The sequence below is a fragment of the Photinus pyralis genome, unplaced genomic scaffold, assembly GCF_008802855.1.
Source record: "Photinus pyralis isolate 1611_PpyrPB1 unplaced genomic scaffold, Ppyr1.3 Ppyr1.4_LG3b, whole genome shotgun sequence".
Taxonomy (NCBI): Eukaryota; Metazoa; Arthropoda; class Insecta; order Coleoptera; family Lampyridae; genus Photinus; species Photinus pyralis.
This window is the reverse complement of record NW_022170510.1, coordinates 24,005,826-24,023,033: the sequence shown is the minus strand read 5'-3', so window position 1 is coordinate 24,023,033 and position 17,208 is coordinate 24,005,826.

Sequence of the window (17,208 nt, the reverse complement as noted above, 5' to 3'; positions counted from 1 at the left end):
AGTTGCCGAGATCTCACGGGGACAGCCGGCCGGCCAGCCATAACGAATATAATAGCGTATTTTTCCAAAAATGCGCTAAAAATGAAGTGGCCATTTCAATTGAAATTACGTTACGTTACGTTGCATGTGGAAAATATTAATATTATTAAATTACTCTCAATATACGATTATATGGCCATTTAGTGTTTTTTTTTGCTGGTCAGTGGAAAAAATGTGTAAAACTTACAACGAAAAAACCTAACTACGCAAACAAGCACCAAAAAAACAAAGTTTTAAAGAGTTGAGAGAACCGACGGCAGATTCATTCAATTTTTTGTAAAGGAATGGTAAAGTGCAAGGAGAGGAACCAGAATGTCTTGAAATGTTTGCAAAAGTACACTATACAGAGGCATAGGTACAGTTTTCTTTAGGTTTGTTTGAGTGACCAGTTGTCCTAATTTTACATAAAATCGAAACATTTTTCTGCATAATGCATAACAGTATAAGATGATAAATATAAGTAAAGCCCCTCTAAATACAAAAGTTGTAAAAAATGCAGAATAACAGCTTAGATTGACACCCTGATTGATACTATAGGAATGGTCATTAATAGTGTTTTGAATTTTTGCAAAAATTGCAAATTAACACACAATCATGTTCGATGTTAAAGGTGAAATGAAAGCTCTCAACGCTCAAACCGTTTGAGATAGAGACATAAAAATGAGAATGCTTCCATTTGAAATTATTTCGCATATTTTGAGGTTAAAATAACTTTTTTGACGCATGGTTCTTGAATTTTTTAAGTAGCAACTTGAACGTGTCATGTGATACGTCATTTTTTTATTTCTTACTACCTTAATCACGAATGGTGCTTAATTAGAAAACAATGGACAAAACAGTTTGTCAAATGGTCCGTATTTCACAAAATTAAGATTTATTTGTCACTTAATATAATAGTTGTAAGGAAACAAATCAAACGTACTGTGCTTTTGTCACTTATTAAACATGTTCTAGGTTTCTTTTGATAATTTTTGACGTTTTGTAAATTTAAAGGTATCTATATTTAAAGTGCATTACATCAGCTAGGTACGGCAAGGTTTTTCTATTTTTGTTGCATTATTTTGTAATTTTAACACCATTAGGTAGTAACAAAGAGAAAAAAATTTAAAAAAATGATTTCGCCTTAGGGCGAGTATGAGTAACTTTAGCGCATTTTCTGTGAATTGATCAGGACTTCTCAAAAAGTTATGTAACGGTCCATTTATGTGTACAAAGGAAAATAAGTTAAGACATAAATAATAAAAATTCTCCCAAATAAGCATCTGTGGTTAACGATTCAACAAAATATCTCCATAAATAAGAAAGTGGACATTACTCAACCTGCGCACCCTAATCGTCTAGATTTTTCTTGGATCAAGTACCATAGCTATAAGCTTCCTAATGCAAAAAAATGAAGTAAGTATCTTGAAAACGTTAGGAGTAGTTAAGGCCTCGAACGGACGAACGGAAAAAGTGACCATAATAGTGCCCTCCAACATAAGTAGAAAAATGCGTAAGCTTTCTAATACCGTATCACAGGACCTATGTTGTGAAACAACAATGCACGAAGTGCCTATTTAGATGGCATGGTGTTCGGAGTGTTATCCCAGGTACCTTTTGCTCGATAATGCACCATAAACACAGTTTCAGATGGTTTGGTGAGAATCTGTATACTGATTTATTGTCAAATATATTAAATTGTAAAATAAAATTGTCTTCACAATTGGATAGCGTACTGTACAACCACAAAATATTCCCCCAAATACTCAAAATTGTAACATATGTTACTCACAACTCTTAGGAACGTCACTATACAATTGAAATTCCCCAGTTTAACAAAGCCCCAAATAAGAATGATCGTTTAGCAAACTAATTACTGAATAATAAAATCGCACGTACAAGTAAAACATATGAGGCAACTCCTGCCTTAATTTAAGTTAGATGTTGACGCCAAAAAGTGAGCTCAGTTCACGCATCTCAATTGGTCGTGTTATAAATGACATTTTATTTAAGAATTAATAACTTATGTTAGATTACTCAGCGTACGGACTATAGGTAACGCTTTTAAATACCATAAAACCAAGATGGCCGAGGACAAAGATATCTTTAATACTGATCGCCATATCAAAATTTTACAAAAGCGAAAAGAAGTATCAGTTAGCCAAATAATAACGTCGTTCAATAATCACCGGGACACAGGTGGCGTTAGTAATATCAACACGACTTCATTTTTGGAAAGAAGCCACCTTCAAAGAACATTTTCACGTCAAGCGAACAATAAACAACAAAGCTACTATGGTGAAAGTGATTGAAGTAACGCTACTTTGTCACAAATCAATGAAAACAATAGCCAAATTGAACGAGTTGGGCTTCAATTTGCTTCCCCGTCCACTGTACTCTCCAGGTCTAGCCCCCAGAAATTACTGGCTGTTTTCTGATCTCAAAAAGATGCTTCAGAAAAAGATTTGGTTCGAATGATGAAATGATAGCGGCACCTGGAGCATATTTTGAGGACAAGGGAAAAGCATTGGAATGATTGTATGCTCTTGAAGGTAACTATGTTCGTGAATAAAAATGAATTTTTCGAAACAAATGTTTTCTTTGTTAGTCACGGGGCTTATTGCACGATGTCTTATAAATTATAATGTACCAAACTGCAAAGCCTATAAAATAACAGTACAAGTTATAGTCTTGTATACTTTCCTTCTCATGACTATGAGGGAATATTCGACGCAGGTGTTTTGTCATAATGGAAAGCAACCTGAACTATCAATTTAGAGTTAGTATTTATTTTTCAGTCTTAATTGATACACAAAATCCGACGCAAATTTTCTGTTTCCATGGAAAACAACTATCAGATAAATTTACCGACAATATGAAAGAAGGGCCCTTAGGCATTTAAATTGAAAATGTAAAATTAAAATGAAAAAGTGGAGAAAAGTCAGAAAAACTTCGCTAATTCAGATTAAATTTAATACAAGAAATAGTCCAAAGTCTGTAGAACGCAATGGATGTTTTACACACATGGACCGTATGCAGTTGATTAGATTTTTGGTAATAGTTATTTTTAGTACAAGTGAGCAAAGGTTTCTCTAGAGCTCTAAGTTGGAACATGCGAGCGAACGGAACGAGCCAGTTTTCCATCTGGAGAGAGACGTTTGCGAAACGTCTAATACCTATAGTATGATATTCTTACAATAATTTTCATAGACATAGTAATGATCAACAAATTTTGCGCACTAGAGAATAAATAATTTATAATAATTATTTATTCAATGCTAGAGATCAATCTCCAACCAAGAGATCAATCTCCAACCATCCACTTGTACGTTCAGATTGCAGAGGAAAGCTAGTGGAAAAGTTCTACCGATAACTAGAGTTTTTTTTTAATTACTTATCTTCAAGAGCCCGTAGCTGTAAAACGATGCGTTTTTTGAAAAAAAAAAAATGCATAAAAACAAAGTTGTAGAAAATTTTGTGAGCCTTCGATTTTGATGAGACAATTTTTTCCTACGACCCCCATTTTTCGGATATAGCTGAAAAACTGCAATATCTTCAGCCCCCTCCAGCGACACCGAAATCGCTCGGGGCTTTATTGCACAATCTTCAGGGGACCTTCAACCACACATTCCCGAAAAAATTGGAACTACACGAATAATTTTTTCTATTTGCCGTTTTTTGGCATAGTAATGACTGGACTCTTATGCTAACTAAACTAAAAAAAAATAGAGCAGGCTATTAATTAATGATGTGGAAAAAGACATATAAACCATGTTATGGGATATGTAATAAACATGCACATTTCCAAGCAAGAGGATATTATGCTACATTTAAAGCTCATAACATTTAAATGCAACTTTTAAATCGAAGTTTTATACGGATTCGGTGCAAAATTGTGTATGTTGAATGTTAAAGACGTCCGCGCGTAAAATGCATTGAACGTATGCCAATTTTTTGTCTCCGTTTGAACTTTTGTGTAAGGAAATACTTTAATATCAGCAACAAGTTAGGTGAAACCAAATGGCTGAACAAGTTCAATAAAACGCTGTTACAGTACTAGTAGTAGCAGCAGTGAGCGACACAAAAACGATCATTCGAACGAAATGCATTACTGTTAATAAATTAAATATAAAATTATACTCTACAAGCAATTAATTTTATTTTATTTTTGATAAAATGCTCATTGGTTGGTCCACCGTCCAGTACAAGAAACAGCACTCAAGTGAAACTCTGGAGAGTGTGACAGCAGCATAGAAACTTGATTTAGTTCCCTTTTGCGTCCCCCACATTGGAAACAGGGCGACTTCAAACTCAAACGGATGAACGGGACTTCGGAGGTGGGTACCGACAAAGAGAATGTGGTAGCCTCCGACAAGATCTGACTAATGGTGGAGTCAACACTTGAAACGCGAATGGCGCGTTAACGGGAAGTCGAAAGTGGGTACCAACAAAGGGAATGCGGTAGCCCTCGACAGGATCTTACTGATAGTGGAGTTAAAACTGGCTAATATAATACTGATCTGCCGCACAAAAATCGGCTGAAGTCCCTCCGATCTCTCACGAGGACTTTGATAATTTTTTAAGAAACACAGTTACCTAATTAAGTTGTGTCTCACATATAAGATTATAAAAAATCAAAATTCGCGCTTTACTACGTATAAGAATAATAAGAATAAAAATGTATTCCCTTAGCCAAAAGTCGTGAATTTGCTGGTCCATTTCTCGATGCGACGCACGACTTCCCTAGCTGTTACAGATTCACCGCTGCTTAGTCGCGTGGGTCCAAGTAGAGGGTTATTAATAATGCAACCCTAGGGTCGTTCGGAACAGAGTCGGTTCATTGTTTCTCCATAAATTGCAAGTAACCTCTATTAAAGAAGTCTCCGCAATACTCGAATTCGCGTCCCTTACTTTCCAAATCATTTGTTACGATAGAATTTTCCAAAGGATAATCTGCATAGGGAAATCATTGCACTAAATAGCTAAGTTTTGAAGACGCAAGAACCTTAATTTTAATTTGCCCTTGGGATGTAATTCATTATTATGCATGAGCTCCTCGGTCCCTCTACTGGGAACAGATTGAACTGCATACAGAACAGAAGTTTGGATAATGCAGAGCTTCGGCGCCAACTAACACCGTGAAATAGGAATGGTGCTCGATAGCGTATCGGCTACCATAAACAACGTTTCGCTACCCATAATTATTCCTTTAGTCCTGTGTAATTCACCTTATACAATATTCAAAGAAACTGTAAACGTGCATGCATGAACCGCCACAAATGCCCCGTTCGGATTACTTGCACCATTAGGCCACATCCATTAATCACGAAACACACCTTGGAATCCTAAACTATCCCTCAGTAAGTGACCGTTCTATCTTCGATTTGTTCAGAATCATTATAAATTTATCCTTAGATTTTATTTCCGGATCAAAGCTTTAGAAATATATATTAATAATAAATTCCATAATAGCGTGTTGTCAAACCCGTATGCTATCATAATATTACAACCTACAAAATGCGTGCTAGTCCAATATGTCACTGAAGATTGGTCGTTGAACAACTGACAGCAACCGTAGATTCCATTGGGAATTTGTGAGTAATGGTTTTCGTATAATCTAAATGACAAGATGCATTTGTGAATTACTTTCAAGAATATGTACAATAATTTTTCGCTTGAATTCTTAACCGAACGTAAGTTTTGGCATTTTTTAGAAACTTCAATTATGCAAATCCGTCTAAATGTAAGCAGTTTATTTCCATCCAAATATATTTCTTATGACAGATTTTCTCCTTCACTACTAAAACTTTGTCTAATATAAATAAACTTCTGAAAGAAAATCATGTAACTTTTCTTTAAATACCGATTCAATTCCATTTGTCGATTTAAATAATTTAAATTTCAAATTTTGTAACTCAATTGGAATTTAACGTTGTTCCAAAGATGATATTTCATGAAGTTAATTTTAAATCAACGTCTTTTTGTAATTTTTTATTATACAAAATCGTGCTCGTTGCAGTATTCCGTTTTCACGATAATGGCTCTAGGGGACACTTTCTTAACTTTTAATTTCGATGACTTGCTTTCAATATTTGTAAGAGGTTTCAATAAAGATTTATACGTCTACCAGCATATGAATGGACACAAATTGTTTCTTGGTGGATCGCTTGTATTTATACATACACTTTCTTTTTATAAATGAATGAATGAATTTTATAATTGAACAATTGAAAACAATTCAGCATTTTTCCTACAACGTTGAAGTCTATACGTCGAGGAGGTTTGCAACATTATCGTTTAAATAATTGTCTAGTTCGTTTTGTTCATTTGGTTGTAGAGAAATTGGGTGTTGATCAGATTTAAACATCTGAAAATTATTTTTGTAGTATTTGTAAAAGTTTATCTCATGTTTTTTCCGGTCTTAGATAAGAAGTTTTCTTATCGCTGCGTACTCTAATTAAACTTCAATATAAGGAAGTGGGTTTGATCTTTTGAAGACGCGCATTATTTTGTAAAGGAAGGTGGAAGGAAGAAAATGGAAAGGAAAAAGCGAGGTTTTAGATATCAAATCGGACGTTAATCGTGGTTCTTTTTTGGTGAAAGATGTGCTTTTGTTTTTTTTTTGCAATCGAAGAAGTGAGATTCCGAATCGTCTATCGATCGTTTGTTTACCTGGTTTGTGTTATTCTGCACCTGAGCGCCTGTTTTTCGTTCATCCCTGATTGCTTAATGTAAAGTGAATTTGATTTTATCTGTAAATACTGTAAATGACTGGTTTTGTAATTGATCGAGCCCAAATACGACAAATATAAGAGTTCTCTGGTACAAATTCGAATTTTCCATATTAAAGTGTACATATGGTTCAACGTTCAACCGATTTAATTTAATATTTTGCTGTTCAGTAATCTACCTCACTCATCTCCCAAACTGTTTACTCTATTTTCTTGTCTTGTGACAAATGCAACAGGGGGACCACTAGAGGAGGCAAAGGCCAAAGAGTACGTTCTTGGCACTTAAAATTGCGTGAAAGCTGTTGTTTCGGAAGTACTTTGAATACGAAGTAGCTGCACTTTATTAATATGATTGTTCTGTTCATACCCTCTGTGTCCGATATTACGGAAAAACGGCTTAAGTTTTTTTTCTATTTTCGCTATCTCCTGTTTTGAAACTAATGTGAAAATTATTTCACTAACAGTCTTTAGCTATATGTTTCCGTCGATATGGTCAAATATAGAAATTTGTATCTCGGAAACAAAGTGTTATTAAAAAAAGTAATCTCAAAACGAAAATAGAAGATTTGGACGGAGCATATCTCACCGTGAGATCAAAACTTCCAATATACTCTCATACAGAAAATACTCTATGGTATGAACAAAACTTCTAACCAGAATCTAGAAAAATTAATTGTTGGGAGAGGAAACTCTTAAAAATAAGGTGGAAAGTTTGGAGGAGATGTTGTCAATCGGTGTACTTATCCAATCTTTAAATTCGAGTAAACGGAGAGGGAAGAGTCCTTAAATAGACGAAGCAAATGAGAAACGTTGCTATTTGGTGAAGCTTTTTGGTGGGTGCTTGTATCAGGTATCAATTAAAAAATTTTGTAAAATATTTTTTGCAATTGCTGCTGAATTTCTTGTATTCTCAAAATTAAAGTCTAGTCAAGATTTTTCGGGGTCCGTTAACTTGGCCCCCCCACTGAGAGATTTCATAGTCGTATTATTCTGAAATGAATGCGCTCGTTATGCGCTCATATGCGCCACCGATAGTAACTCTTGCGCCATTATCGTTTTTTAGAAATCCGAAAAAACATTTGGGGGGGCCAAGTGAACGTAGCCCCCCCCCCCAGTACGTATTTTGTCCCTTGTAACTAGGTCACCTGATACATTTGGTTATGCGCTCAATTGCGCCACTTGAATTAAAGCTAGCGCCATTACGGTTAAGCCGTGACAAATTTTCAAAAAGTGGGGGGGGGCCAACTTAACGTTTTTAAAAGTTACTTTTTTTAAACATCTTTTCATACGAAATTGTACTCTCAGGTATGCGCTGAAATGCGCCGTAAAAAGATATCTTTGCGCCATTATTGTTTTTTGGTTATCCTTAAATATATTTGGGGGGGGGGGCAAGTGAACGGAATCCCCCATAACGCATTTTGCTACCGGTATTTGTGCCACTTGATACATCTGGTTATGAGCTCAATTGCGCCACTTGAATTAAAGCTAGCGCCATTCCGGTTAAGCCATAAAAAAATTTTAAAAAGTGGAGGGTCTAATTTAGCGTTTTCAAAAGTTATTTCCGGAAGTGCGTCCATTTTGAAAATATTTTACTTCGATTCGGCCTTCGGAGTAACTCCTAAATACAAATTTTTAAAAACCTACCTATTTTACTTTCCCAGAATCGTTTAACTAAAGTTCCCAAAAAAACACCCTGTAGAGTGTTTCTGAAACACTATAATGGCGCCAAGATTTTTGTTTACGGCGCATTTTAGCGCATGATGAAAGGTACGATGTAGTAGAAAGAACATGTTAAAAAAAGTCACTTTTGAAAACGTTAAGTTTAGCCCCCAACTTTTTAAAAAATTTTTATGGCTTTAACCGTAAATGGCGCTAGCATTTAATTCAAGTGGCGCAAATTGAGCTGCATAACCACATGTATCCAGGTGGGCACAATAACGCGTAGCAAAATGCGTTAAGGGGGTTTCCGTTCACTTGCCCCCCCTCCCCCCCCAAATATATTTAAGGATAACCAAAAAACAATAATGGCGCAAAGATATCTTTTTACGGCGCATTTCAGCGCATACCAAAGAGTACAATTTCGTATGAAAAGATGTTAAAAAAAAGTAACTTTTAAAAACGTTGAGTTGGCCCCCCCACTTTTTGAAAATTTGTCACGGCTTAACCGTAATGGCGCTAGCTTTAATTCAAGTGGCGCAATTGAGCTCAGAACCAAATGTATCAGGTGGCCTAGTTACAAGGGACAAAATACGTACTGGGGGGGGGGGGCTACGTTCACTTGGCCCCCCCCCCAAATGTTTTTTCGGATTTCTAAAAAACGATAATGGCGCAAGAGTTATTACCGGTGGCGCATATGAGCGCATAATACGACTATCAAATCTCTCAGTGGAGGGGCCAAGTTAACGGACCCGATTTTTCGTAGTAGCGGACGTGTCATGGAAAATTTTATTATCAATTTTCAGTATTTCAGAGCCAGCGCAGTTTTAAAAGCTTAAAGTAATTTTGTAATTCAATTTGAAATTAAAAATTTCTTTTTTAAAGGTCTTTGTTTCGATTTACTGCACTTTTCTTACCGTGTTAACTTCTTGGAGAAACGCTAGAGTACTGGAAGCACATGAACTACTTGTGGCTGTTGAACTTACAACAGTAAAACAAAACACCAATAACCCACAATAATATATGTATATGTACAACATACGTATATTACTATTTCTTGTGCTTTTACTGACCGACCATCCATCCTAAATCGTAAGTAAAAATACAGAATAATACGTACCTACGTATGTACTCGTGTATTTAGTTATTGTGGTTTATTTATGATTTGTTTTACTTTTGCAAAGTATAACATATAGTTTGAAGGAGAATCAATAAATAATGTTTTGACGTTTTATACCAGGTAATAGAAGAGATACTTAAATTATAAGTAATAAGTAAATTTTCAATAAAAAATGAAGACTCAATTTCCTCTAGAAAAATGTGTGCTAATTTTTTGATTGCATATCTCCGCCTCGTAAAACAAATTTAAAAGGCGTGTACTAAAAATGCAAATGATTCATTAAAGATCCAAGTAGTTTATGCCTTTATTAAGGGCGTTGGAAGCAGGAAATTCTAATTTACTTTGGTATTGTAGGGGCAATATCCGCCTTATTTTTTAGCCAGTGGAAAGTTTGTGTTAACCTGTTATTTAAATTTCGCAGCAGACTTTTGTCTGCCATCTCAGTTTCAATTTTCTATGTTTAGAAATACAATTACGGGCGAAATTTTGCATTGCGAACCTGGTGAAGTGCTGTATGTGTCTATTTCTCGTTCGTTTACTAAATCGCATAGCCTTTCCACTATCTCTACTAATTACCTCGAATACTGACACTTTCTGCCAGCCTCCATCTTGCTTTGAATTTAAGTATAATTTAATAATAAAAAATTGATGATAAACAAGTATCATATCGAACATTCTCGTTATAAACGAAGTTGAAGTATGTATTTGTGTGGGCCCTAGCCGACTCCGCCTACGTCAATTCAGCTACAAATTACCAAGGGAAGTCACTTATAGGTATTGATTGCAAAATAATCAAGTGCGACTACACAGTTCCTTAAGTCGCGTAAGCTGACACACACGAACGGTATACTGTTGGACGATCCCCAATAAGTTGCTAATTCACGTGGGTGGTGGATAGGAAGTTTTTGTAAAAGGGAAAAAGATTTTAGAATTAATCAAACTTTATTATACAGGGTCGCTATTAAAGATGGAACCAAAGCTCTCACGCTCAAATCGTTCGAGATATAGACATTAAAATGAACACGCTTCTATTTGAAATTATTTCACTTAAGGTTAAAGAAATTTTGTTGACCCACGGTTTTTGAGTGCGCGTCATGAGAAAGCTTACTTTTTTCTCTTACCTACGTCTTTAATCATGAATGGTGTTCAAGTTTCCCGATACAAAATTACAAATTCACAATTAGAAGGTTGAATTATTTAGAGGTTTTACGATTTCCACTGGATCACTGGTTGATTTTGTCAGTTCCGGATCCTGGAGCTGTGCCCGCCGAATGTCTACTGCTGACCTGGAGGGGAGGTTACTTGGCAGGCCTCGAAAGTTGGGGTGGGCGACGCGGCCTTGATAAAGTCTCGGCCACCACATTAGCTTTCCCTGGTGTTTTCTGGATGTCCAGTTGGTATGAAAAATTGTGTTTTGACCGCTTTTTGAATTTTTTTGTCTTAAAAGGTAAGGAAGAATTTTGGTTGCATAATCAGCCATTCGTGCTTTTATTTATCACGTTACTGTGGCTTTTTTAAGTTATTTTGAGATAATCGAGGATTTGCCGTACATAATTAGGTAGCATTTACGGAGCACGTGTGAGAATTTTGCACTTATTTGTGATTATCTATCTGATTTTGGTGTTTCAATATCATAAAGACAGTCAAGGCGAGAATTTGTCCCTCCCCCTGTTGCAGCGCACCGGACTGAAAGGATGAGGAAACGTAAATTAAAGTACACCTTACATTCATATTGATCTAGCTCGGTTATTTTTCTTTGTTTTAATACATTTTGTTATCACAAGTGGACTAAGTCAGAATATTTCCCAAAATTCGATATTTTTTATTGCTGAACACTTCAGGCATTTGTAACCTGAACGTACATCCCGATAAGTCACTAAGATTAGGAGGAGGTAGTTTGGAGCCGCCACCTGGCAGTAGTTCTAAAGTACCTCTATCAGAACAAGCAAGCGATAACTACAGCTAGAACCAAACCCTTGTAAGAGATTCGAAAGTGTCCTCTCTAGCTCAAATTAGTGGGGGTCTTCTTATTACCAATCATTGTCGAATTTCAAGGTCTCTCATCCGCCTCACATAAATTGCTGAACAATCGTCAGTTTTGCAAATAAGCATGCTGTTTTAAAATTGAGACCCAAAAAGAAAATACTGTATTGACGTGTTACACTCGAGAAACAATCGTAGGTAGCGACAAACTTTAATGTAATAAACGTCTTATTTAAGCGGATTGTTTGAGGCATTGAAATAAATCCTCTCAGTGCAGCTCGCTTCAACAGCGTTATAAACTTTATAATATGAAGTACACAATGTTCAAATTTCAATTTTGTGCATCAAGTTTTACTGTTTTAGGTTTCTTTCATCCGCAAGGAATGTTATACAATAAAATTGATCCAAGAAAAATATCTAATGATCCATCAAAATGTGGGTCACAACTGAAGTTGAGGGATAATTGTAAGCAATAGTTCTCAATCGTTAAATTTAAGAAAGAAATCTATCCACCTGTTATTTATGAACATACATCAAGTTTGTATAATGTTTGTTTCAGTAAAATGATCACTTTCACAATGATGGGCTATCCATTTCAAGTTTGCAACATAAAATGTTATAACTACCATATAATTCGTTATCAAGACAAATTGGGGGAATAAGTACCGGTAACAAATTTTTCCGTAAACCAAAGTTACAAATAAATAGAAATTCTGTCTAACGTAAATAAATTGGGTTGCAGCTAGCTAACCATGTTGTGGTCACTAGATTTATTACAGGTTCAGAGTTAAACTGAAACCGAAGTCAAGGTTTAATCTTTGTTGTAATAATTATTACGTATCGTTATGAATTAACTCTGTCGTAATTTTTACGAGCTTTAATAATCTTGTGCGACTAAGGACTTTATATAGTAATAACCCTTCATCAAATAAAACGTTGCAGCGTGTAACGAGATTTCTGCTTGTAAATGTTTTACTCGCAAAGTTCAAGCAGCATTTATTTTTTTGAAAGGTGGATTGTACATAAAATAATTACAAAAGGTACTTTTCTATTCACGGCTGCTGCCTACATTAAGTCATTTACAGCTTTCGTGTATAATAAGTTGAGATTTTTGTGTAACGCAATTTTTATTACTAGAATATTGATACGGTAACATGATTAGCGTTCTTCAGCAGAAGAATAAACCTTTTAAATACAATGGTTGTTCATAGCAACTGATGAATGGACCTCCATTTCTCATGAATTGAAGGTGTGAACTAATTTACCTATCTAGGTACTTATTAATACACTACACTCGCCAGGGTTCGGTTTGCAACACAGTGTAGTAATACTTTATATGAAAATTGCAGCTTTACTATCGCGCTCAGAATATCCTACCCCATTTACGTCGCATTAACATTTATATCTCACTTTTGAATACAAGACTGTATGATGTAAACACAACGTTCTCATAATTTAAAAAGGGTGGATCTTGATAATACTTTGCTTGTAGGTATTTGGTGCAGGACATACTATAAATTATACGTCAAATATTCATATATAATACCATAAGTAGTCGAAGTATTGTCGAATATTTTTGAGGTGCTGTCACGAATGCTAGTTACGCTGAATAATACCACGAGCGCTTGCGCGAGTGGTATTAAAAAGCGTAACTAGCATGAGTGGAGCAGCAGCTCAAAAATAATCTACAAATACTTCGACTACGAATGGTATTCGGAGGACTATCCAATGAATCAAAAGAAAAATTAAGCATAATTACCCACGCGAATGTATTTCCATGACAACAATAAACGTCAAAATAAATTATGGAAGTTGCTTTTCATTTTGCTATTGATTCTATTCGAACTTTTGTGGTCCAAGCTAATTCGTTATGAGTGATTAAATTAAAAGATGTGGTGATAAGTCGGTTGTCGAAATTGATTAACAAACTAAGAAGAATGTTCCGGTTAATACGACAAAATTTCGCGTCATTTCACTGGCGGAAGTTTGACAAATGTCATTGAATAATCGCATTGAATTGTCGCTGAAATACCACACGTGAAATTATCACTTATAATTGCACAAGAGGTTTGTATTTTACCGAATAAATTTGGGTTGTTAAGGTAATGAAAATCTGTTGCCTAGCAATTAGACGAGAAAAACTGTCAACTAATAAAAATGCGACACCGAAGGTGGAGCATTTTTAGGTTGACAGTTTTTCGAGTTCAATTGCTAAAAGGAAACAGATTTGAATTGCAACAACCCAAATTTACTCGGTTTAAATATAAACCTCGAGTGTAATTCGGCAGGACAATTTAACGAACAAGAAATTCACCAAACTAGTCAATTATTGACAGACGTCAAACTAGTCATATGGGAAAGGATAATGCGATAATTGGTGCGAAAATGAATAAGTGAAAAACCACTAGTGCATTTGTCGCTGGAAAAGTTGCAGGTAACTTTTGCCGCTGTCAAAGTGACAATTGCACTGCGGCTTATGCGATTTTTTATACATGAGTTGAATTGTCGCTGAAATACCACACGTGCAATTATCACTTATAATTGCACAAGAGGTTTGTATTTTACCGAGTAAATGCGGTGTCGCATTTTTAGGTTGACAGTTTTTCGAGTCCAATTGCTAAAAGGAAATAGATTTGAATTGCCACAACCCAAATTTACTCGGTTTAAATACAACCCTCGAGTGTAATTCGGCAGGACAATTTAACGAACAAGAAATTCACCAAACTAATCAATTATTGACAGACGTCAAACTAGTCATATGGGCAAGGATAATGCGATAATTGGTTCGAAAATGAATAGTGAAAAAACCACTAGTGCATTTGTCGCTGGAAAAGTTGCAGGTAACTTTTGCCGCTGTCAAAGTGACAATTTCACTGCGACTTATGCGATTTTTTATGCATGAGTTGAATTGTCACTATAATTCGTTCCCATTGGCGCAGCAATTTGAAATCGAGACATTTCACTGGTTGAAATGTGACAAATGTTAGATGAATTGAATAGTCTGTATAATAAGACTAATGGGTCAGTCCATGCAATACTAAACGTTGCCAGTTTCATTCACATCTTCCATCTACAGAACTCGTCCAAATTGACGCAATATGCATTGTGGACATAACTCGTACATGTAGTTCGCACAGAATGCGATAAGAATTAAGTTTTCCGATGCATGGGAAAAACAATTTAATCAAAACACGTTGTGGGTATATTTCTTCACCAACAACCAGAAGCCAAAGTTCATGTGCTATTGTAAATAAATAAATAATTAAAGTGCAGTGGCTGCCACGTGGGGTCGACGTCGTTGGTTCATAACCGCGACGTTACGGAACCGTCGCTATCGTTGTTCCCTGGACGTTGGCAAAACGTCGTGGCTACCACGAAATTGGTCGCCGTTTTGGTCGTTGCTCCGTAGTAAAAACGAACCTACTACATACACGATGCCTATTCACTTTAAAGCTCCTCAAGTCAGTGTGATTACGTTACGGGCACGGTGTAAGATATTTTACACCGTGGTTACGGGCTACTATAACAATGTTGTTTGCTGACATAACTGTCGGAAAATTACCCTTACGATTGCTGCCATGGCAACGGTTGAAGAACTTAACTACATGCAATATCGTAGGCCTTTCCGATATCTGAGAATACCATCACCGAATGTTACCTATCTTTTAGAGATCCGATTATAGCTCACGTAGATGATCTCCGTATTTTCAAATGTGGGGTTACAAGAGCAACGTAACAATTCAATTTATTTTTATTTTTCTGGTATTTTACGATTACTTGTGGGTAAAGGTTAGTTTCCAAGGCACTTGACGCGCTAACGAAATTGGGCCATTAATAGCAGCCATAACAAAACTACTGTAATCAAGATCCGACAAGATTTTTATCAGGAATCTTAAATAATCTCGACTCCAATAATGTCCAGGTAACTGATGGATTAGGTACACAAAAGAAATACATATGATCCACATTTGGAAAAGCCAGTGACCAACTTTAGGTTGTCATTTCAAACGGCATTAAATCCTCTATTCCAACAGAATATTAAAAGTTACTTCTGACAGCCCTATCTTGTCGAGCTACCCTTAAATTTCAATGAGGGTAAGAAATATGATTCATCTTGGTCAAAATATCCGTCATCAAATTTTTGAAAATTGCTTTGGGTAGTATTCTGCATTCATATAATTTTTGCCTGAACATTTGTAGTCCTCCTAATTGTTGACAGGATCCTATAAATATTTACTCTGATAGCAAAATCAATATAAATACTCAACTTCACTTCAAAAATATTCGTACACGACTACTGAGATTTTGAATCGTTGCAACCCCCAAACCATCCGCCATCTTCTCCACCTTTTGTTTATACCTGAGTATACAGGCTGTTTCCTTTGTTTGGATTCGATTCTTATTCACAAATGAAATCCAAATTTGTGCAAGCAAGCATTGACCGATTCCTCTAGGAATATAATAATAATAATATAATAATAAATCGTTTATTGGGTTTAACATGGAATACATCATCAGGTGCATGAGCATGATCATTACAATTTTTTAGTCCTTCCAGTTTCCCCCAAGGGGTTAAGATTCAGATTGGTCAAAAATATTAACCATCTGGTCTACCACTCAGCCCCAATACGCCATAGAGAGGTATACTTCAGTCGTGGAAATCTACCTACATCCATTAAATTGTGAAAAAGAGAGAAAGTTATCAGTCAATGATTTCAATTGAGGAAGATGGTACAAATTTACATTAATTATAGGTATTATACTTCACCAGAATAAAGCTTATTTTTAATTAAGGTTTTGAACTGTGCTAGCGACATAGATGAAAAGTTAATTTTTAGTTTGTTCAGATAAAAAGCTATTAAATAAGAGAAGTACCTTTTATATAATTGAAGATTATGCTTAGGGATTGTAATAAGTAAATCCTTTCTTCGTATATTAATATTATGAGTGTCAATTCTGAAACGTATTAAGTTAACGAGAAATTGTGGGCATTTATTGACAACTATTTTATAAAAAGTGCAGTAGCAATGCAGCTTCCTTCGATCTTCCATTTTCAACCAACCTGCCTTACTAATGTAATGGGAAATTCCTTCCCTTCTTCTGACGCCAAATATAAACCTAAGACAGGAGTTTTGAACGATTTGAATTCGTCTTATTTCACAGAAATCCAAATTTGAACTGTAGACGACATCACAATAATTAAAATTCGATAAAATGAGAGTATCGCAAAGCAACTTTTTTAAATGTTGATTTAATGAATGCCTATGAGAATACAACAATTTCAGCGTAAAATATGATTTTTGCATTAATTTTGAGATATGCAACTTAAATCGCAAATCTGAATCCATAATGAGCCCAAGATTTTTAGCACTATCCACAAGTGGGAGTATTGTACCGTTCATGGATACTCGAGTGAGATTTATTAACGGCACTCTATTCCTCTTACTCCCAAATAACATAACTTTACATTTATTAGAGTTTAACGTAAGATTATATTTATTAGAATTTGTTGACAATTGTTGGAGGTCCAGATTTAAATTGTTTACTGCACTTTGAAATTCAATTTTAGGGAATGAGATATAGATCTGAGTATCATCCGCAAAAATATGGACTTTGGTATGCTTTATGTCCTTATATAAAAACGCGGTGTAAATCGTAAAAAGTAGGGGACCGAGTATGGAACCCTGAGGCACTCCCGAC